At 39.2% G+C, this 7,897-nt stretch overlaps 1 pseudogene; it reads right to left on the bottom strand.

Annotated features, from left to right (window-relative positions):
- Positions 1-6,508: 6,508 nt before the first annotated feature.
- Positions 6,509-7,028, bottom strand: LOC127185218 (synaptojanin-2-binding protein-like; annotated as a pseudogene).
- Between the last annotated feature and the right edge of the window lie 869 nt (positions 7,029-7,897).

The following is a 7,897-nucleotide window of genomic DNA, read 5'->3' as shown; positions in this document are numbered from 1 at the left end:
CTCAGTCCTGGTATGACTTGATGAGCTGGGGTGGATGGGAAGGAGGGGCTCCTCTTTTCTGAGGAATAAGGTAGGGAGTGTGAGGAAGGAAGGGTGGGGACTGGGAGGAGAGGAAGGAAGGGGCTATGCATGGCTGGAATGTAAAGTGAGTAAGCAAGTAAGTAAGCAAATAAATAAATAAATAAATATGGAAAAAAAGAAGTAAAAGCCAGCCCTGGTGATGGTGTGGTCAGTATCCGTGTACTATTACAGAGCATCTCTCAATCTTTTCTCTTTGAGTGTAACTGCTCCTGGCTCCTCATCCATAAATGTGATGATAGTTATTCCCTTGATTGTGTTGCCTTATGCTAAACAGTTTCAATAACCCAGAAAAGGAGCTTTTCTTCTTTGCCGGAAGAAGTGTGTGACTGTATTTTGAGAACCCACATGGGGAGAAATTGGGCAAACCCTAAGTGAGAGCTGCTCCTAACTAATGGGCTTTAGTATTATAATCACGAGGCACTAAATCTGCCATCGAGTACAAGAGTTTGGAAAAGCACACAGTGAATTGGATAAAACCCCAGCCTTGACTGATTTTTTAAAAAAAACACAGAAACTCATAATATTGTCCATATTTCACTCAAACTGCTGAATCTTTGGCTCAGATGACCTTCCACTCCAGGCTTTGAGTTGCTGGGGCTGTAGAAGGACTTTCCTGAGCCTCCTGGCCTGAGTGATATCTTGACTGAAATTTTGTGAGATCCTAGAAGAAGCCTGTGTTATTCTACGCTTACTCTTTTGATTGAAGACATATAACATAATAAATGTGGGTTATTTAATTTGTTGTACTTGTCTAATTTGTTGCACAGTGTCTTAGTTAGGGTTTGGAAAACACTGACCAAAAGTAACTCCAGAAGCAGTTTATTTTCTCTTACACTTCTCTATCACAGTCCATCATCAAAGGGAATCAGGCCAGGAATTCAGAGGCAGGAGCTGATGCAGAGCCCATGCAGGAGTGTTGCTTACTGGCTTGCTCCTGTTGGCTTGCTTTCTTATGCAACTCAGAAGAGACTACCCAGGGGGTAGCACCAATTACACTGGGCTGAGTCCTCCCATATCAATCATTAATCCAGAAAAAAAAATGCTTCACAAGCTTGCCCACAGGCCAGTCTGGTGGAGACATTTTCTCAGCAGAGGCTCCTCTCCTCCAAAATGGCTTTCTTGTTTCAAGTTGACAAAAACCTAACTAGGACACAAAACCGTAGAAAATTAACATGTTAGTAATATTATCCTTGTGCCAGAAGATGTCCAGAGTTTCAGCTCCACATGCAACTATTGCTCTATCTTGTGGGCTACTGAGGTTAAACCTCTGCAGTATCACACTCTCCAAACACCTCTAACTAGCTTTCTGATAGAATCTGCCAATAGAAAGCAATGCCTGCGAGGTAAAGGTGGAGAATTACCAGTTTTCCCACTTTTAAGATGTCTCTGGTAATATAGCACCAGAGAAATTAGCTGAAGGCAACTATGGAAAGCACTGTGACTTTGTCATCAGTGAGCATGTGAGGTACTGGTTTCCATCTCAGAAGTAGTGTATTTTTAAAAAATATTTATTTATTTATTTTGTATACAATGTTCTGCCTGCATGGGTGCCTGTATGTTTGCCTGCACACCAGAAGATGGCACCAGATCTCATTACAAATGGTTGTGAGCCACCATGTGGTTGCTGGGAATTGAACTCAGGACCTCTGGAAGAACAGTAAGTGCTCTTAACCTCTGAGCCATCTCTGGAGGCCAAAGTAATGTTTTTTTTTTGTTGGTTTGGTTTGGTTTGGTGTGGCAGGGTTTCTCTGTGTAGCATTGGCTATTCTGGACTTCTCTGTAGACCAGGCTAGTCTAGAACTCACAGAGGTCTGCCTGCCTCTGCCTCCCTGAGTACTGGGATTACAGGCATGGGCCACTGAGCCCAGCTAAGTAATGCATTTATTATTTATTTTTTACATATACATTTATATTATTACACATATACACAATAAATTGCCTACAGCAAGAAGAACCACAAAACAATCAGGAATTATATAAATGTTACATTCATACTCTTTTGACTTTTTGTATTTGGCAACCTTGTAGAAAACATCTTTTCTATCCTGGTGCATCTAAAATTCTGAATGTAAATCAATATCTATCATTTCTTATCATTGTCATCTTAAAGTAACTATCTAGACCTAAAAACATCTTAACACCTAAACAACTTCAACCCCATCAGAGACTTGAGAAGGAATAAAACTTAATTACCTGAGTATACAAAAGGTGCAGGTTAGTAGCTTTCCAAACGAGAAGATGACAGAGACAGTTTGCTGCCTGAACAGTCACCCAAAATTCTCTATAACATTGGAGCATCGTCTTCAGCCTTCTGGCCCAATATATCTGGCTGATATATTTGTGAGGCAAGAACTATTAAAGACTTGCTTACCCTGTCTTGGCAGAGTTTGGTCGTTGACTTTGCCTGCATCCAAGCTTGCCCCTTTTTAAGCAGAATTCAGTCTGTGGTAGAAACGAGGACATTTTGCCCATTGTCTGGCTTGACGTCTTTGGAGCCATCTCCATAAGGAGGTTCATTAATGCTCATCATCTTCTTTGAGGTAGCCCATTTCCCTTAAAGGGGCTTAGATAGGTTTTTTGGTTGCTTTCTTACATAATGCATTTTTTAACAGAAGTTGTGGCAATAGCAACATTTTCAGAATTTCAATGACAAGTAAAATGTTCATAGACTCTTGTCCAAGGGATGTAGTGCCATGCTGGTCTCTGAACAATACTATTGATAATCATTTATCTCTCTCCTTTATTCCCCACATCATACTTTTTTTTAAAAAAAAGTTTACTTTTCCACCACTTCTCATATTCATTTAACTATCCCCTTGCATTAATCTGCCTTTCCTTGAAGGCTGGAGATTTGGCTCAACAGCTAAGAGTGTTTGCCATGCAAACATAAAGATCAACCGTGAAGACTGGGATTAAGATTCCAGCACAGATATAACAAACTGGGCATCTGGCACACACTTACAGCTCCAGCACAAAAAGCAATGGAGACAGTAGGACTGCTTGGGCTTGCTGTATTCTAACCTAGCTGAAATATGTAAGCTCAAGGTTCAGGAAGAGACTCTGTATAAAAGGAATAGGCAGAGAGTGATAGAGGAGGACTCACAATGCCCTCATTTTGTTTACACAACACTCACATGCACAAGCACCACATATACATGCACACAAATGCCTCAGATTCCCTTATTTGAACACCTAGAGTGGTTTATGATTATTTAAATGAACACTTACTGATACAAAAATTCTGCCCCTTCATTTCACCCTCTGGCCATTCTTAGTTTTTAACTCTACTTCCAGAGTCCGATTTCCCCAAACTTTAGGTGTTCAATACTTTCTCAAATATAACTCCAATAGATTAATTTTGAATTTCAGCTGTCATCTATTTCTGTTGCTCAGAACCAAATATCTTTTTAAAAATTTTTAAAAATTTTTTTATTAATTTATTCTTGTTACATCTCAGTGTTTATCCCATCCCTTGTATCCTCCTATTCTTCCCTCGCCCCCATTTTCCCATTATTCCCCTCCCCTATGACTGTTCCTAAGGGGGATTACCTCCCCCTGTATATGCTCATAGGGTATCAAGTCTCTTCTTGGCAACCTGCTGTCCTTCCTCTGAGTGCCACCAGGTCTCCCCCTCCAGGGGACATGGTCAAATGTGAGGCACCAGATTACGTGAGAAAGTTGAGCTAGCAATGATCATAATGAGTGAATTAACCCAGAAGCAGAAAGAATCAAATGGTATATACTCACTTATATCTGCATACTAGCCCAAAGGGCATGTCCCACGAAAGCCTTCACTTACCAGGAAACTGGGACAGAGGGGAGGACATCCTATTGGGACTCTAAATGAGAAAAGCATGGGAGAAAAGCAAAGTAGAAGGATCCAGAGGGTCCTGGAAACCTACAAGTAGAACATTATGATAGGCAGATTTGGGCCCAGGGGTCCCACTCAAACTAAGGCACCAGCCAAGGGCAATACAGGCGGTAAACTTTAAACCCCTTCCCAGATCTAGCCAATGGTCAGAACATTCTCCACAGTTGAGTGGAGAGAACCAAATATCTTAATTTTTATAGAAATTTCAGCATTGTAGGTGTATTCTGCACATCTGAAAAAAAATATGAATTTAGTGGCTTAAAACAAAAATAATCATCTTACATCTCCCAGAGTTAGAAGTTCTGACTGAGATTTTACTGGACTAAAACTGGACTAAGTCTGTAGCACTGCATTCCTTCTTAATGATGCAGAGAAGAATTTATTTCCTTAGTTTTTCCAGCTTCCAGAGGCCATTGCATCCCCTAACTTATAGTATCTTTCCTTATTTTCAAAGCCAGTAGCATCTGATTTCTCTGACACTTTCCTACACCCATGAGTCTCTCTAACTCCTTCTCTTTTCCCCCTTTAGGGCTATGGTGATTGCATTGAGCCTGACCAGATATTACAGGGTAATTCACTTTCAAGTTATCTGATCAGGAACCTTATTTGGCCCTTGTCATGTAACAACAAATTCATGGATTCTAGGTATTAGTATCTACAAGGAAAAGGAAATTAATATGAACAACACAGTAAAGCTATAATTTTTCCTAGAGTTCATTTATAAATCTAATGCAATATCAATTAGAATCTTAGTAACTAGCTTCAAAACTTGAAGTACAAGAGATAGTGTATGAGAATAATAAAAAAGTTTATTTCAGCCGGTCTTGGGGGTGCATTCCTTTCATCCCAGCACTAAGGGAGGCAGAGGCAGGCACATCTCTGTGAGTTTGCGACCAGCCTGGTCTACAAAGCAAATTCAGGGTGGCCAAGGCTACACAGAGAAACCCTGTCTCAGATAAAAAACAAAAAAAAAAGGTTTTTTTTTTTCCCCAAAAACAAATTCAACAGATCTTTATTGAATGTCATAATTCCATAGGCATATCTGGACACACTTGTATCTAACAATGGGCTTATAATCAGCATCAATATTAGGTTCATGGTTATACTTCATAGTGACTGTTTAAATTTGATTTTATGTCTATTTGTTTCCCAAGTATCTACTGAGCATATGACCTGTGAATCAGTTACTGTTTGCAGTTAAAGATATAAGGGGACATAAGAATCAGAGCAAATAGGAAACAGAATAAGATACTTAAGGAAAATAATCTTCCAAGGACTGAATGGCCTGGAAGGTGTACATATGTCCAGTAAGAACAGACTCACATTCAAATTAGCACTGCAGACACAACATTAAAACCAAAACAGGATTTAATTCTGTCTTCATTTACAAATCTGTCAACTATGAAAAGGATCATCCCATTTCCTGTGACTTCAACACATTTACACAGTTCTTTTCTAAGTCCTCTGTTGACTAATAAACAACTGCATTGGAACCTATGTCAGTCCTCTTCCCTTTTATTTCTCCTCAGTAATAACAGAGCACAACAATGAGAGGAACTTACGGTTATAGGAATTAGTGTTTACTGGACCTTGATTCCTTGTACTAATAGTGCTTTAGTCTGTATGAAGTCCATCAGGTAAACAGATTATGTGCTATATGTAGATATCAACTCAAGAGTTAATGGCAGTGTAGAATCTGGTTCCCAATGGGCAAAATTCTTTAATATATTGTCTTTAAAAAAATCATAACTACTTTGTAGGTTGTGTGGCCTTGTTTCAACAAATGACTTACAGTTAAAAGAACAGCATAAAAGGCTTAGCCTGGGCTAGCAGCCAACCCTAAAACTATTGTGAGAGGTAGGAAGCTTCAGAACTCAAAACACTCGGATGTCCTCCCCTATGACCCACTTTCCTGGTAAGTGAAGACTTTCATGGGACATATTTGATCATATTTGAAGAAATATCCCTAATCTCTCAAAAAATGTCCATTAGAAACCCAAGAACAAGTATATTTTTTCTCACTTCTGCAATTCTCCATACAGCACCAATATTATACTATCATATATGCCTATGTCTATTACTATATGCATGTATTTGCTTTTTGGAGAAAGTAAAAGAAAATATCCACTAGTCTATATTTAATATAGTCATCTAGGTTTATTGTCAAAAATTAAAGGCCACAAACACTTTCCAAGGAAAAGCATTTAAAAAATTATCTCTTCCTTTCATGTAGCACAGCTAGCCACCACAGCATGCCAGCTAAGAATATCGTGGCATCCATGATGTCAGGTGACTGAGATTTACCTCTTTGGGTGATAGCTGAATTTTTATTGGCAGTTCTAGTAAAATATGGAACTTCTAATTTGTGCTAAGCAAGGCTTCTTCTCATCCCCCCGACACACCCTAGCTTTTCTTCAAATAATACCTTGAAGTCTTGGAGATTTTGAAGAGCAAATGAGGTTTTGGGTGGTAATCAGTCACTTTATGTCATGTGTTGGCTATGTGAAGAGGAAAGGATATGGAAGAATGGCAGGAAAGGAGGGTGAGAGAAATAGTTCACTGGGTACATTGGAAGACAGCAAGCATTTCAAATCTGTTTGGCATCTTGAAAGCCCAAACTGCTACCATGGTGAGGGTAAAAACTGGTAGCAACATTGTAGCTACACCACTTGGCTATCCTTTACCTGGATGTACTATAGATGTATTCTGCCCCTATAACCTCACTGTAATATCAGGGACACAGCATATCCCATATTATGAAAGAGGTCTATATCCTATTACAGCAGGTTCTTTAGGTTTTGACCATTTACCAAGAGAAATTTACCACCCTGTTGGGCCTCCCATTATGAGCCATAGACCCATCCTCTTTGAGGTAGCTAATGTAGATGTCATGGTCCTTGGAGGCATACTGTTAGTTTGTCCCACTGACGATGTTGAAGCCCAACCTTTAAGATCCTCTCATCAGGTTGATTGTTTCCTCCTGAACTAAATAATCCACCTGTCCATTCATGTCTGACTGCTCTTTGGATGGAAGCCTGGAGTCAGCTACTGCTCAGCACAGTTGAAGGTGAATCAAGTTCCGCACTGAGTCCCAGCATCATACTAAAACACTTTTTGAAAAACAAGAATAGTGACACCAGACATGAAACATAACCTAAAGCTAAAGCAATAAAAAAAAAATCTTGGCAGTGGTGGGTGATAGAAAATACTGTTATGGAAACTGATAACTCATTGGGTTAAAAGTGGAGCCCTTCTGGGCTGGGTAGATGGTTGATTCAGTAACATATTTTCTGTGGAAACACGGGTACCTGAATTTGGATCCTGGGCACCCACACAAAAATCTAGGCATCTATAATCTGAGTTCTGAGAAGGTAGAAACAAGAGGATCCTGGGAACTTGTTGCCTAACAAGTCTAGCTAAATCAATAAGCTTCAGGTTCAGGGATAGAACAAAAAATACAATGAAATAAATAAAATGGAAATATGTATGTGCAATATAATTTGAAAAATAAAATGGAACTCAAAACAAGCAGAGACCAAACAACAAAATGTCCACAAAGAAACATGGAGTATGTTTTGTGTTCATCAACTGCTCCTGGCATGGGGTCCTGACCTTTTGCTTATTTTTATTTTATTTATATATATATATTTTTTTGAGAGAGGGGGATAAAGTTGGGTGGGTAGGGACATGGGAAAGATCTGGGAGGAGTTGAGGGAGAAAATACACATTAACCTCTGGTCTACACATGCCTAAACACACACACACACACACACACACACACACACACAAACACACACACACACATGCACAAACACACCTGTTCTGTACATTAAACAAAATAATTTGTAGATGAACTAAATGTTAAAAAAATATGACTTACTAGAAGCACACATATAATTCAGAATTTTAACTTTCAGTACTAAATCTATGTTAATATAATACAGA

Source organism: Acomys russatus, chromosome X (genome assembly GCF_903995435.1).
Source record: "Acomys russatus chromosome X, mAcoRus1.1, whole genome shotgun sequence".
NCBI lineage: Eukaryota > Metazoa > Chordata > Mammalia > Rodentia > Muridae > Acomys > Acomys russatus.
This window is presented reverse-complemented; position numbering and strand designations above follow the sequence as displayed.